The 17,019-nt window shown below is 33.5% G+C and overlaps 1 long non-coding RNA gene across 1 annotated transcript; it reads right to left on the bottom strand.

Moving 5' to 3' along the window:
- Positions 1-1,018: 1,018 nt before the first annotated feature.
- Positions 1,019-14,288, bottom strand: LOC129739203 (uncharacterized). The gene is made up of 4 exons (XR_008735768.1): positions 13,920-14,288; positions 13,640-13,861; positions 5,166-5,449; positions 1,019-1,609 (listed from the first exon to the last, which is right to left on the bottom strand). It is a non-coding gene; the product is annotated as an uncharacterized LOC129739203 (long non-coding RNA).
- Positions 14,289-17,019: the final 2,731 nt, after the last annotated feature.

The raw sequence follows: 17,019 nt of genomic DNA, 5'->3' as shown, positions 1-17,019 counted from the left end.
CTTAAATGGTTTACTCAAACCACAATTTTTGATGATTGTGCAGCATTTTCAATATTACTTTTGGTTATTTTCCAAATTATTCTAAATCGTTTGAAAAATTTGACAATAATATTATTGCATTAATTTGAAAAATAAAAACCCGGCCGATTACTTAGCTCGACTTTCGGTGAGCCAAATATTTGGTTTAACGGTTTTTGGCGCTATTCGGCGCCAAATATTCGGTACATCTCTAGAAATAATGAATCTAGATTGAAACGCAAGTTATCAAATATAAAATAAAAACTAGATTGATGATGGAGGACTCTGAAACAAATTTCAATTCTTGGCTCATATCGAAATATTCGAATTATTGATCTGGAATCTATATTTAGAAATAGTTTTTTACATTTCAGCATTGGGATAAAAACTTTAAAATACATTGTTTGGCATTAAGAAGCGTTTTTTTCGGGATTCTGAGCTCAATTTGAGATATAAAATTTCAAAATTTTCTTTGTAAGACATAAAACTTTTAATTCAAAAGAACTTAAAAATGGTTAACAAATAAGAAATATTTCTTTAAAATTTATTTTAATTTTCCATCAAAAAAATGGGGGGACCCATAGGTACTTTTCAAGATATATTGATTTATTGAACCAATGCAATGTAAAAAGAGACATCATATAAAAAGGTGCTCATCTTTTCTTCTGGTTGTTTATACTTGAATTTGAATTTTTATCGATTCTGAATGATACAAATTGTCGATTTTCCTGGATTTTTATAGAACAAACTATCCTCGGAATGAGCCGTTTCCCACAAACGAAAGCTATTGGTTCGCAAGATCTATTAGAATAAATCAATCATATTATTGGAATCGTACGAATCGAGCATTTTTTATGCCAAAACAACTCGTTTTCGGGCCGACACCAAATGGATTTTCAAACCATTTCTGGATCTGGTCATTTGCATGATTGCCATTTTTTTAGTTTTTAAGTTCTCCTCCAAAAACATATAGAATTTTATTTTTTCAATGTTTATTTTTATTTGCACATAATTCACGAAGACAATCAAGAGTAGGGAAGAATGCCACAAAAAGAATACAATCAATAACTGTACAATATTGTTACTTATTTGTAGGTATCAAAACAGCAATAATTAAAGCTATCCATCGGATTCAAATTATTTGCTTGGTAATAAATACTTAGTTAGAAGTCCTGAATCCTTGCCTTTCAATTTGAATCTGTCACGACCGAGTTGCTCAGCATTACTGTCTTTTTTCATGTTTTTTTCATGTTATTCCTTTAACAGAGAAGCTTCTCTTCTTCTGTCACTAACGTTTCGTTGTTTTTGGCGTTTATGAAAAATGACAGTCCTAATCCCATTTAATAGTGCTTCAAATATACCTAAATTTGAATGCTCGGCCTGCTCTATTCTTGTTTAAATACTTCCATGCTACCAAAAACAATATTTTCCGACTATTTTCACTCAGCATCGTCCAGCAATTATCTCGAAATTACACTCAATGAATTGCTTGCGCCGAAGATTTTTCGGTGGATTGACTCCTTGGCCGCATCTGTTTTCTTCCATCAAGAAGCCGTGGGCCAGATTTGGAATTTTTGCTCCTTCTGTCAACCTGTAAAAATAAAATTTGAAAGATAAGTATCTTAACAGTTTTTATTCATCAATCAATAAAAAATTTGCACCCAAAGTGTTCGAACTAGGGTGATTTGCCAATCGTTGTCCTCTAACCCATTGTTGCATAGCATGACTTAAATTGTCAATATTTCAGCTGTTTTTTTTCAACTTTTCCTCAAAAATAATACTGAATCATGTAATTCGGAATGTTTTCTGATGAAATGAGACTTTTGTGATATTTTCTGCTGGTAAGTGTGAATCTTACGGCAGTTTTAATTTTTCTTGTTTTTTTCGCGCGGTTTTTGTGCTAATTGTTAACAAAAACCTTAACATTCCTTCTACGGCAAATAAGGTTTTACGTCAGAACAAAACATTTTTCGTATCAGAAACGTTTGTTGGACAACTTTAACACCATGATTTTGAAAAAAAATTATGATCCATTCTTAACCAGAAAATATGTTGGATCATGCAACAATTGGTCCGCTCCATCTTCTCCTGCCCCATAGTTGTACATAATTCCGCTGCAAAATTTGTTTGAAAATTTCAAATTTATAAATTCGTATACCTCCAATAACTTTGTTTGGTTGTTTTTACAGCTAGAAATAGCAATAAAAATTTTGAAAGCGATTGATTAAGTCCTGAACTATAACAACGCGTTTGAATTAGTATGGAGGCTTGTACGGAAAAATCCAAATTTTCATTTTCTTTAAAAAATCATCAGAGATGTATTGAAAGTTAAAAAAAAAAATGAATTTATAAAGAATTTCTTGGTTCTTGCAATATATTGTATGTGAACAAAAACTAAACCTTACTTGTACCCCAGAAATGATATTCGTTGTCATACAAAAAAATCAAAATAGGTAAATAATTTTTAATTTTAGTGTTTTGACAGCTAATTTGAAAGCTGGTTAACCGGATGAAAATAAGAATTGCATTATACTTCTTTGCATTGCCAATAAGTGTGATGATTCAAAACTTTTGCAAAAACATGTCATGAAATTATTGAAAGCTTCAGAAAGCAAATCCTGCAATTTTACAATACTTTTCAATGGATTACGATTTTTTATTTCGAAATGGTTATTACTTTTTTCATGAAATACTTTGCTTCTTCTCATGCTGGCAAACAATTAATCTTAAGAATGGGCAAAATCAATATAAATGCTATTCCAGACACTCAAACCGGCGGCTTTGTGTTTTTTTGAGGCCGAATTGGAATTGGAAAGTGCATTGGACGGTTTATATGGAAGACCCTCCCCCCCTCCCCTCATAAGTGGCCGTCTAAAAATTAGATTGCATTTGAACTAGAGGTTCTCATAATAAGCTTTCGTAACAAATATCAGCCTATTCGACCTCATGGTGACTGATTTTTAAAATGTGCAACCATTGGAAAAAATCGGACAACATTATGCACGACACAAAATTTGCCTGTGCAACTATTGGGCACAGAAAAGCTGTTTTAAATGATTTTTTAAATTTTTATGTCCCTTTTTTCAAACACTTTAACTTTTGGATCTTGTTGACCAATCCTGTATGAGTGCATCGACGAAAAAAAATTGAATGAATTTAGTAGAAATTACTAAAAATACAGCATAAACACCAAAATCATGTGCTTAGCTGTGCAACAATTGGCAAATCACCCTGCTTCTAGTAGAAATTTTCTCAAAATTTGATATTCAATGTTTTAATTTATGAAAACTGACAAATGGTGGTTTTGTAATTTTATTCACAGAATCACTAGAATTCAAAATGAATTTAATAGATACCCGCCAAATATATAAGGTTTGTATTTCAGTTACCGTCAAGTCGCCATCTTCCACCCAGTTAAGCGGTTTTCCAACTTCAAACTTGCGCAATAAAAAAAAACGATTACAGATTTTAATTCACTTTCCTTTCCAGTACATCTCAAAATTGTTCTACTTTCAATAAAAAAAATTAGTGGATAGCGAATATTGTATATCTACTTTTCAAAATTACTTAACGCGCCCTAAAACTACCACCCACTTGTCTTTTTTCAGTACCGATAAAGTTTTCTTAAGGAAAAACTATCTCACAAGACGAAATGGTTCTTTTTAGTATTGTCCTTGTAAGCAGCAGTCTAAAATCTTCAGAGGATGCATTTTGTGAAATTATTCCCGTCAATATAGTTCAATTTTCAACTAAGTGCATTGACTGATAAAATAATGATTCCTGGCAAACAGGCTCAAGCAATTGGTTATTTTAGCGATAAAGCATCATTTTTTAAAGTAATTTTTCTAAACACTACTCATAACTTACACATTTGAAGCATTAAATAAATGTTAAGAACAAACACTTTTGCTTGCATACCAATTTTCCAATTACCAATTATTTTTTAGATAACTACAGTATTTTTTATCATTTTAACAGATAATTCGATAAAGATTGGATGAAGATAAGTAATTTTTTTTATTTATTAACGGTTTTCTTGGCAGTTAGATTAGTCTCAAGGCTGTTGTCAACTATTGAACAGATGTTAATAATTTCATGATAACCAATGATCAGGAACAATTAAAAAAAAAAATGTATCATTTTCGGCTCTAGGGATCAGTTATACCCATAACATACATTTTAGAAAACTTCTTCTAAAAAGAAATTTGAGAGTTAAATATGGCATTATGAAGTTCATATTATACTTTAACGATTGAAGTATTGGAATAAATATTTTTGTTATAATTTTTTCATGTGATAAAAATTTTCAAAGTGATAGAAAAGGATCATCACATCAAAATTTTCAAACAAAGTTCAATAACTCGAAAAATAATTTTTTTAAAATATGTTGAGATAACAGCATTGTTGTTTTGTTCTTTTTGGCACATTTTTCTAGAACATTTGATATTTGTAAGGCATTCCTGTTTCGAAATACAGCAAAGGAATCAAGTATCTCCAGGTATCAAGTATCCTCATTCTCCCCTTATTTTTTTCAGTGAAATGGTAGAACTTTGATGCCAACACAAAGAAGACGTGAGATTGTTGTGGAAAACATCCCATTAGAAAAAAAAAACACATTAAATTGTGATTTCGGGTGATGATTGGTGTCTGGGCGGTAAATTTCTATTCAGTGATATCGCATTTTGAATCGAATTAATGCTACTCGAAATTTCTTTTTTTGGGATTTTCATCCCAATGGAAGATTCATCCTATTACTCGAGATTATCAAAGTATATTTGAGATTTTATCTGCAGAAATCTTCAAGTAACAAATTCCAATCATTTTATTCAAAACCGAATAAATTTACGTTTTGTTTCATAGGAAGCCTGGCCACTGGAGATTTCATAGCAAACTCCGAACATATATTTTAGTAAATATTGGTAACTCTACTAATTCGAAGAGTAAAAATATTACGATCAAAAACCTTATTATGCACCGATGGTTCAAAAACATAGAAAAATGTCTCAAATCACTTTTGACTTTCTGAAACATGAAAGCGTTTCCATAAATCTACATTTGGCTTGATTGATAGTTGATAGTAATCATTAAATTTTTTGTTATAGGAACGTAAAATCGATCATTTCGTCTAAAAAAGTGAATTTACGAACCTTAATAAGAGTCCGTCGACGTACTTCTTGTGCTAACATGGATCCGGATTCTGCACTGGGGTTACTAGACTAGTTCAAATCGATGTAAAAACCAACCTATAGTGATTTGAATCGGTTACAAAGATTTTTTCGGCATTGCTTGGTAGTTAGTTTTTCCGTCCCCAATGGTTCCAACGATTTCTTCGGTGAAATCATCTATTTGCCGCAACTATTTCCATTAACCAAGAGAATTGCAACGTCAGTATAGTTTTCAAGCTCGAAGATGGATGGAAAGTCATGCCTACCTGAAAAAGTAAAATAAAAAGTCTTGAGAACAAGAATAAAATTGGTAATTTATCACCTAAAATTCAATTCAATCATCGTTTAAATGAAATTCAATTCAATAATAATAAATAATGCTTGTACGTAAATGCACTCTAAATATTCAGAATTGAACAAATGTAATGTTTTTTATTTTTAAATTAAGTGACATAACTGGCAGCAACCATTGAATTCACTATAAATTTGAAACAATGCGGAGGAAAAAGATGACTGTTGTTCTAGATATTTCAGCTGGCCATACGAATCATTAAAGTGAAGGTATTTTTTTCGCATCCAACTGTAAATGTAATAGACTCAACTGATGATTGACCTTACGCAATTTACTATGAATATAAAAGCTTCAACTTTTGTGGTATAATTGATTTAATTGCTAATAAGATAGATTCAACAACAATTGTATAGTAAATATAATAGATATAATAGATTCAACTAAACATTTCTGGTTCATCTCTTACATTTTACTATAAAATTTACTATAAATATGATATATTCAACTGTAGTGATATAATTGATTCAACTGTAAATATGATAAATTCACCTTCAAATGTTTCATTGATTTAAGGTATTGAACTATAAATAAAGTGAATTCAACTATTCTTTTATGATCGATTGTGTGATACTTGAATAAAGACATACAAATCCAATCACTGCGTGTTTTACATAAAAGTAGTAAGCGTGAATGTTGCAAGCAGTTTATGTTTAAAAATGGTAAAAACAGAAGGTAAATAACAAGTAGAGGTATAATTGAATAGCAAACGTTTGCTTGTTTCAAAAAACTTGCGACAAAATTTTTCCTCCGTTTCGGTCAATTCCAGCCAGATGCGGCAGCAACGTAGGAACGTAGGAATCGATGCCGCTGGAATCGATGCTGCCCATTTTGGGTGGCACGAAATGGTGTTTCATCGGAAAGATCAATTCCAAAATCAATTGAATTGTTTACAAAATCATATAATTCTTTTCTACCATTGGCTTTTCTGTGCTTTCAGCTAATAACAAATAAACAAAATATGTTTAAAACCAAAACAAAAATAAAGATGGATGCAGGAAAAATGCGAAAAAAGTAACGCATAAAATAAATCATTAAAGTATGATTGATTCAATCATAATTTTAAATTATAAATCAGCCATAGCACTATAGTTGAATCTACAACTCACAAGGTTGAATGCCCACATCAAACAGTATATAATAGTTGAATTTATCAATTTTATTGCTGTATCAATCTCACAATTGTATTTGAACTTATCATATTTTAAGTTGAATGTATAAAACCAATCATACAAATATCTAGTCGGGGCTTGACTAGACCTAACTGAATGCCATGAACTTGATTTCGAGATAATCGAGTTCAAAGTTCACAAAATGTTCTTCTCTAAACTAAAAATTTTAAATTCCTAATAAAATCTCGAAGAACGGCTAAAGTTAATCAAGAGTAACAATCTCGACTCAGAACTAAGGCCAAAACATCGAAATCTTATCCCAGGTCCACAATTCTACTATAGATTTTTAAAAAATTCCTCATTTGTTGATAGAAACTTATAGACTGTACTCGAAAAACAATATCAAACGTTGTTTACAAAATAAGTTGTGCATAAATTTTGGGTACAGTCCTGAGTCTCTAATATCTAAATATATTTTCAATAAGGTAGCCTGAAAAATTTAAACTGCGTGATTACAATTTTGTATTTTGCGTCTAAACCATTTTTTCAATAAAGTTTATTCAAATAAACTTGATGATGTGTTTCGATGAAAACAAACTGCTTTTCGAATTTTTTTTTCTTGATTTTAATTGGAGGGTTTCTAAATGTGCCTGGATATTGCCCGGATTTTGTAAGGTGTTTAAATAAAATTTTCCAGATTTTCCCTGCCCGTATAAGTGCGCAAAAATATCTAATGAGCTCAGGTTTGAATAATATCCGATGTTCTGGTACCTTTTTTTTTCATAAATTTCAATTTGTTGCTTGTGACCGGATTGTGGAATCTGAATCCAGTTTATAGTTCTTGGTTTTCAGTTTGGTTCACCATTGTGACAAAATCCTGATCCGAATCTCATCAAAAACTCATAATTTCGGAATATTAAAAAAATATTTAAAATAACAAACGATTTTTGAAATTTGGATTTGAAATTTTTCTCTTAGTTCTTATGATGAATTGAAACTTTAAAAAGTTCCAATGGTAATTCAGAAATGAAATATCAGGGTTTCATCATTCGGAATTTTCAGTCGGATAAGAATTAAAAATTTGTATTCATGTTCGAAATGCAGAATTCAGATTCGGGATGGAAATTCAAAATTTCTCAAAACAAAACAAATCATTGTTATAAAATAAGATCTACTCTTTTCCAAAATTGCGTTCCCTGAGAAATCTTTAATTTTTCGCAGGATTTCAATAATGAAATAAAGCATTAATGATATTTTATTGTTGATAAAATAATTTGTACTTCGTTTTCGGGTTCAGGGAATACATTTTATTAATTTATTTTTTAACATTATTTATATTGTAGATACTTACAAAACAAGTTTTCTTTTTCAAATTAGGCTTTCAAGATCTTTAATTCATTTTCTTTTAAATTCAAAAAAAAACTTATCATATTTTGGACTGATTTTTGAAAGTAGTTATTTGAAATGAACTACTTTTAATATAAAAGAACTTAAACCCGAATAATATGATACTTTTAGTATCACTTTTTTCACTATTCTTCATAAACGCATTTTTCAAGCAAAAATGTTCAAGGAAAAAATTTGTCTCCAAAACCCCCCTATGAGGTAGTTCTATGAGGTAGTCCTTCCAGGTAGCACATTGGACTTTAATAACGATATGTTTGCAGTTAGGTCCCTCTGCTCGAACCAAAATATGAAAAAATCGGCAATGCTATATCATTAGACTGGGAAATTTGTTCTAAACAATTAAATAAACTTCAATTATCATTAAAAGTTAAAAATCCTACCAATCCATTAGAAGAAATTCATATTAAAATTCAAAGGATTCAGTTCGGTTTAGCGTAAAGTTGCCAGAATTTTTTCCACTCCCATCCAGGCCTAGCAATTCCGGGCATTTTCCAAAAAAACTTGGCAAAATCCGGGCATGGATTTCAATTTTTCAAATCCAAAAACCGGGCCAAAACCGGGCAAAATTTAGGTGTTAAGATATATAAAAGCAAAGAAAAATGCAAAAAAAATGAAATTAATATTTTATTAATGTAATTGCAGACTTCCAAAAACTTTTTGGAACACTTAAATATTTAAAGGTTTATAAAAGTAAATCAGCGAAATTATTTGAAACAACCGTTGAAAATTTCCATACCGTTAATCGATTTTGCTGAAACTTAATCAAAAACTTTGATTTTTTTTTGTTTCTTTGTGAAAATTGTGAAAAAATCCGGGCAATATCCGGACTTTTTTTACGATATCCGGGCAACCGGGCCGGATCGGACTTTCTCGAAATTTTGCATCAAATATCCGGGCAAACCCGGATAAAACCGGGCAATCTGGCAAGTTTAGTTTAGCGGCTCTTTGAATATAAAGCTGCGGCAGTTCAGCTCACTGCGCAAATATTATACATATTTTGTAATAACTATTTATTATAGCTTTCAAAACCGATAATTGTGACCTTGGCACACGGATTTTCATAGGTTCAGCAGACAATTTTGAAATTGCATCCACTGGAGAAAAAAGCGGATAGAACGAAATGGCAAAAAGCATTTTTAAGCCTTATTAAACAATTTCTTGCTTTCCACTATTTTTGAGGCAACAGCATAGAGATCCAGATTTAATGTACATTAATCGTAAATTAATTCTGTTTCAAAACATCAAAAACTAAAATCAAATTTTTCATTTCCAAAACGTGTGTATATTTTTAAATCAATCAAATTCAAAAGTTGAGCTGCAAATAACAGGAAAATCAAAGTCAATATCTAATTTACCCTCTCTGAAAATTGATCAGTTGAAATTTTCAAAATCGTATCTGAATTAATCAATCATTAGAAAAAAAATATTTACAACTTTTACACGTAACATAATAAAAATATTTGAAAAAACCATTTTAGTCCTATCCTATTTGTTTAACTGAAAACGATAATTTTTAATGTTTATGAATAAAGATACTTCATTAGCGTTCGAGATTACTCGATTTAAACCGGGCTTGTCCGGATTTTCAAAGAAAACATTGAGAGATGCCCGGTCAAGTCCCGTTGCCCATAGTTTTTTTTTTCAAAATTATTCAAAATTTTTACGGAATTCCAAATTTCCAACTTCTTTTAGCAAAATAAATAAATTATTTGGAATTGTAAGATTAGATTTGAGATGTGCTTTGATAAAAATCATTTTTCGTGTATTTATTTTTAAGCTTTTCTCTCACCTTTTCTGGAAAGTAGTTAGATTTTGACTGGATGTGCCTGGATACAAACGGGTTTTGAGTTAAAAATTTAAAAACCCAATGCTCGGGTTGGCACGGCCAAGATATGTACAGAGAAAAAAAATTTAACCTCACACTATAAATTTCGGGTTAATAAGTGAATAGATGCATGAAATTCAAATACAAAATTGAAAACTGAGAACTGAGAATTACAAATTAATGTTTGGCATCTTTCAAACTTTAATCAGCATTGAATCAGCATTAAGAATGAATGAAATTTAATTCTGAGAATCTATTTGAAAACTTATGTACAGGCTGAATAATTGTTATCAATTACTAAATTGATCTTAACACCCTGATGCAGTTGTTTTTATAACTAAATTGTTTGTATTTAAAAACAAACTTTTGAGTCTTTAAACAAACTTTTAATTTAAAGTGTTATGCATCCATTTTTTTCCAGAAACACACAAATTTTGAACGAATTTTCAGCACGGACAGATTTTTTTTTCATTTTCAATGTTATAAATTTTTGTTTCAAATAAAAAAAAAATGAACTAAGGTGGCCAGTTTAAATGTATTGTTTTTTTTTATTATTTGACACGGTTTTTAAAAGTAGGCTACAAAATCACCTAATGACAGATTAATACTGGTCAAACCACAGATTTTTTTTCCAGCTTTAGCAAGTATTAACGAATAATGTACAATGTGTTGTATTTCATTCTTCATTCAATTCGAAGCATAATACTGATAATACATGTGAAATAAAATGAGATTTTTGAATTTTTTTATGTTTAAATTCTGAAGACACGTTCGTTTGATGTCATGAATTTTTAAATTCTACCAGTTGTCAGGAGCATAATTTTTGAAGATCAAAATTTTCCACTATATAAACTCCAGGTAAATTTAAACTTATACTTTTGGATTTTGGAAAAAAAATCTGAAGAATGTCATAAAATGCTTAATAATTTTGTGTAAATTTGGTTTTCTCAACTTTTTTAATTTATAAGCTTTTTTTGCTGAAGAAATTATAAATATTCTGCTTATGTTAATATGTTCGAATATTTCACTTTAATATCATGCGAAGTATTCAATTTAGCTTGATATGGACTTGACTCGATACTTTTCAAGGCATTTAAATATATAAAAAATCAAACCATGTTAGAATAATTAAAGATCCAGAAGGGAATCCATGTACTTAACGGTAATCAGAAAATGATTTAAAAGAAATATGCAAGAGTTAAAAGAATACTCTCATAGTTTTATAGTTTATTTCGTAAAACGAATGTTCATAGATCATGCATATATGGTCGGGATTCGACCAGACCGAACTGAACGCCATCAGCAGTTTTTAGAGTCATTTGAGTTTATTGTACAAATATTTTCAATTCTAGATGAAATCCGAAAAACTTAACGACCGGAATCAATAGTTTACAATCCAAGAAACACATCCCAGTGAATTATTTCAGTTTTTTTTGTTTCACATAAAAATAACATGAGTTCTAAATAATGCTGTTTAAAATTTTTCTCATGGCGTTCAGTTCGGTCTGGTCAAAGCCAGGCCATATTTTGTTTGCTTTTTAATTATAAATAAAAACAATAAAAAAATTGAAAATTTTAGCTCTTCTGACTCAAAAGTCGACCACTGATCTGGTTGAATCCCGATTCCCTACCATCTCTAATTGATTTATTTTTATTTTTATTTACATAGTATTCCGTCTCACGACATAACTTGACGAACATAATTCCTAAAATTCACTCGGTTCATAGCAACCGTTCTCCAATTTCTCGGGCACCCCACGTTCGCCAGATCACGCTCCACTTGGTCTAACCACCTCGCTCGTTGCGCCCCCGCTCGTCTTGTTCCTACCGGATTCGTAGCGAACACCTGTTTTGCAGGACAGTCGTCCGGCATTCTCGCAACATGTCCAGCCCAGCGTATCCGGCCAGCTTTCACCACCTTCTGGATACTGGGTTCGCCGTAGAGTCGCGCGAGCTCGTGGTTCATCCTTCGCCTCCACACTCCGTTCTCCTGTACGCCGCCAAAGATGGTTCTTAACACTCGTCGCTCGAATACTCCGAGTGTACGCAGGTCCTCCTCGAGCAATATCCATGTCTCGTGCCCGTAGAGAACAACCGGTCTAATAAGCGTCATATACAGGTTACACTTCGTACGAGGGCAAAGTCTTCTCGACCGCAGTTGCTTGTGGAGTCCATAGTAGGCACGACTTCCGCTGATAATTCGCCTCCGGATCTCACGGCTGGTGTCATTGTCTGCGGTCACCAGTGAGCCGAGATAGACAAAGTCTTCGACTATCTCCAGCTCGTCGCCGTCGATCGTGACCTTGTTATTACTGGACAAGCGGGTTCGGTCGGTCTCGGATCCGCAGGCCAGCATGTACTTCGTCTTGGACGTATTAATCATCAACCCAATCCTTCCTGCTTCGCGTTTCAGTTTGCGGTAGATCTCCTCCACCGCCGCAGATGATCTGCCGACTATATCAATGTCATCGGCAAAGCAGATAAGTTGACTGGATCTGTTGAAAATCGTGCCCCGCATTTCGCCCACCGCTCGTCGAATAACACCTTCTAGCGCCACGTTGAACATCATGCAGGATAGACCATCACCTTGTCGAAGCCCCCTGCGCGATTCGAATGAACTCGACAATTCACCCGAAATCCGCACACAGCACTGCGTTCCATCCATCGTCGCCTTGATCAGTCTGATTAGCTTCCCGGAAAAGCCGTTCTCGTCCATGATTTTCCATAGCTCGTTACGGTCGATCGTGTCGTATGCGGCTTTGAAGTCGATGAATAGATGATGCGTAGGGACTTGGTGTTCACGGCATTTTTGGAGGATTTGCCGTAATGTGAATATCTGGTCCGTCGTAGACCGTCCCTCCATGAAGCCGGCCTGATGACTTCCCACGAATCTGTTTGCTTGTGGCGTGAGGCGGCGGAGTAGGATTCGGGACAACACTTTGTAGGCGGCATTGAGGACAGTGATCGCTCGGTAGTTCTCACAGTCCAATTTGTCGCCCTTCTTGTAGATGGGGCATATTACCCCCTCCTTCCACTCCTCCGGTAGCTGTTCTATGTCCCAGATCCGGACTATCAACCGGTGTAGGCAATCGGCCAACCTGTCCGGGCCCATTTTGATGAGTTCAGCTGCGATGCCATCCTTCCCAGCCGACTTGTTTCTATTCAGCTGGCGAATGGCTTCCTTAACTTCACTCATCGTTGGGAGTGGCTCCTCTTCGTCGTTGGCTACGCCGGCGATGTACCTTCCCCCACCGTCTTGATCTCCTGCATGTGCGCCGTTCAGGTGTTCATCGAAGTGCTGCTTCCACCTTTTGATCACCTCACGATTGTCCGTCAGGATACCCCCGTCCTTATCCCGGCACATTTCGGCTTGCGGCACGAAGCCTTTGCGGGATGCGTTGAGTTTCTCTAATTGAATATTTCATAAATATAGTTGGTCGAGAATCAATCATCAATTTGATTGGTTATAGGCGAAATATTGTTGGTCAAACTATACTTTTTGCTCCGTGAAGGCAAAAAAACACCGTCAATTACGGTATGCATTATTAAGAATTAACCTTGGTTTGATTTAAGCAATTACATTTGACATTCTCGTAATTAAAGTCGGGGAGATAAGGGCATAACGAGCATCCGGGGCATAATGAGCATTCCTCTTTTCTTTAAAAGTAGGTACATTTTAAAATGAACGCACGCTTTTCAAAGAATGAAAATCCTACTGAAGCTTAATTAATAATATGAATGATTCCAAATTCTTGATACTAACCTTCAGTTGTATTTTCTGAGACAGTTTTTTTTGTCATAGATATGTTTCTGGGAGACGTCCATCCATTAGTAAGATATTTTCCTATCCCATGGTAGACCAGAGTAAGAGCAAGTCTGATATTACTGATGTATCTCCCTAATCCTTTAGGTCATCAATAAACCACGGGTTGACGTTCTGTAGGGAAATCTCACGTGGTTTTGGAATCATTAACCTTTCCATAATCTGTAAAAAAGATAAATTAATGTTTTGAACTAAAACTATACTTTTCTTTATTCCTTACAAAGGTTTTCTGGTTTGATGATAGACTAGGCAGAAAGACACATTACATTTTTTCGCCATCCTTCCGAGACTCTGTAAAATCTGATTTGGCCACCGGATCTGTTTCAATTTATGTTCCACGCAAGGTCACGTCGAAAGTGAGATTCCTTCTTTTGTGAGCAGCTGCTTTCCTCAGGAACTAAACAGGAATTCGTGCAAGTTCTGGTGGCATTCAAACAGGGTTCATTATTGATTGTTAAACCAACGGAATGATTTGCAGTTGTTCAACATTGAGGACTCGATTACATTTATTTGGTTGTTGGAATTGTCCATCCGGGTTTCTGATTGATTGTCCGAAAAAAAAACACCAAGGGGTTCGCAATTCGTTGTATGATCACTGGAAAGATAGGATAAATAAAAAAGCATACTAGAATCGAGAAAAAAAAGGTAAACTTTAAGTTATGCTTGAAAATATTTGCTTTAGACTTGAAGAAAATTCACAAAACATTTTTTGTTAACTTGAATCAAGTATTGTGAATTGTATTCTATTACTTAAAAGATGATTATTGCTTCTTAAAGGGTGATACGGTCAAAATTTGGTCAAGGGAAAACGCTATGGCGTGTTGGGAGGGTTCTTGTCCTTGGGAACCACCTGCACGTTGTTGGAGGCGTACCACTCCATGGCCTTTTTACCGTAATGGCAAGATGCCAAATCCGGCCAAAACAATATGGAACAACCGTGTTTCTTCAGGAAAGGCAGCAGACGTTTATTCAGATTCAAACACTCTTTCACGTAAATTTCTTGGCTGACAATACCGGAAGCTATGAAAATGCTACTTTCCAAGCCACAGGTACAGATGGCTTGCCAAACCAGATATTTCTTCGCGAACTTTGACAGTTTCATGTGCTTGAATATATCTGCTACCTTTCTCCTTCCTTTTGCCGTAAAAAACTCCTGTCCCGGAAGCTGCTTGTAGTCGGCTTTGACGTAGGTTTCGTCGTCCATTACAACGCAGTCAAACTTCGTCAGCATCGTCGTGTACAGCCTCCGGGATCGCGCTTTGGCCGTCGTATTTTGTTTATCATCGCGATTTGGAGTCACTACCTTCTTGTAAGTCGATAGTCCGGCTCGTTCTTTGGATCGATGGACAGTTGTAGACGATACACCCAGCTTATTTGCGGCATCTCGGAGAGAGAGGTTAGGGTTTCGCTTGAAACTACCAGCAACTCTCTTTGTCGTCTCAGCGGCTTGCGGTTTTCGATTTCCCCTCGATCCAGACTTCCTGGCTGCCGACAAACGTTCTCCAAACACTTTAATTATATTTGTAACGGTTGATTTGGAAACTTTTAGCAAATTTGCCAGCTTTGCGTGCGTGCGAGCAAAATTTTGATACGCTGCTCTTCTTTCTTGGACGGCATTTTGACAACTGAAGAGTGAATTCCAAAATCAAAATAGGAGCAACATTCTACACACACACACACACCTTCAAAATGAGGGGTGTTCTGGTTTTTTAAATGCAAAATTGAAAGAAATACGTCAAGTTGATATTGACCAAATTTTGACCGTATCACCCTTTACTTCCCCAAACTTAAATTTACAGTAATTATTTTGAAGTTAATATTACCTTTTTGATGTTTGGATCTCAGTTTGCAAGCTTATTGATAGATTGCAGGCCCGTGCGAAGGAGCCACCCATATGGGGAGGGGTTCTTAGTTTCGAAATTCAAATTAAGTTAGAAACGATAACAATACCAAAAAAAACACAATATACCCATTACCATCACACGAACATGAAAAAAATTATATTTACTGAAAATACTTAAAATAAATAATAAAAACAGTTCAAATCAATGATATTTCTTAGTTTTCAATAAATAATTCAAAATTATGATCCTTATTCTGAACTAAAATTTTTAAATCAATAATTTCGAAACACAAAAAAACAAAAGCTAATTAAAATTAAAACAGAATTTAAATCGTCAGATTTGAGAATCAATGTACACTTCACATAAACATAATCATGGCCGTAGGAACGGGGGAAATTTTTATGGGTTCATCCTTTCCTCCCTTTCCATGAGGATCCTAAAATGCCAAGCAACATGTTCTTCTCTAAATTTTAAATTACAAATTCCTAATCAAATTGTGATGAATGACTAAAATGATTCATAACTCAGAACTAAAGCCAAAACTTCATAATCTTATCCAAGGTCAATTATTTCCTAAAGTTTTTCAAAATATGTCCAACTTATTGATAGAAATGAAGTCTTGAATATCGAATTTTAATAAGATGTGATAAGAATTCGGATTCTGTATCCAGTTTATTGTTGCCGAATTTCAGTTTGGATCATCATTGGGAAAAATCCTAATTCGAATCTGGGTTTTGCATTTCAAACTTCTGTAATCGAAATTTATCACTTTGGAATATGAAAAGAAAATATTCAAAACTATAAACCATTTTTAAGATTTGAAGTTTTTAATTTTAATTCTTATGCAGAATTGGAACTAAAAAAGTTTCATTGAACTGGAATAGCTGAAACTGTTTTATTATTCTCAATTTTCATTCAGGTTCACAAGTTGAATTTTGAAGTTCACTGAAGAAAGAATTCACAATGTAAGCCAAAATTTCCGAATTCAAATAGAGATTTCTTGTAGACATTCCGATCCAAATTTCGCCTTTTGGCTCATTATTAGAAGAAATTAATTAGGCTCATAATTAGAAGATTCAAAAGTAGTTTTCAAATTTGGAATTCAAATTTCGAACTCAGGTTCAAAGGGCAGTTCTAAGATTCGAAATAAGAATTAAAAATTCAGATTCAGCTCGAAGCTCAGTTTTTCAAACCAAGATTAAAATTTAAATGTGAGAATTTTACTTAGGATTAAAATTAAAAGCGATCACACATACACCAACCAAAATATAATCACGAATATAAAATTAAATTTTAATTTTTGAGAAACAAAGACGTTATTTTTTTGTAAAATTTTACAGAATTCTAGTCATGAAATAAATTTTTAATGATAATTTATTTGCCGCAAAAGAACTTGTTCTTTATTTTCAAGATAAAATTTAACTGAAAATAAAGTTGAAAACTGAAATCTTTAATTTTAATCGAGTTCACAAGAGA

Source organism: Uranotaenia lowii, chromosome 1 (genome assembly GCF_029784155.1).
Source record: "Uranotaenia lowii strain MFRU-FL chromosome 1, ASM2978415v1, whole genome shotgun sequence".
NCBI lineage: Eukaryota > Metazoa > Arthropoda > Insecta > Diptera > Culicidae > Uranotaenia > Uranotaenia lowii.
Note: the sequence above shows the minus strand (reverse complement) of the source record. Positions and strands in the feature narration are given on the sequence as shown.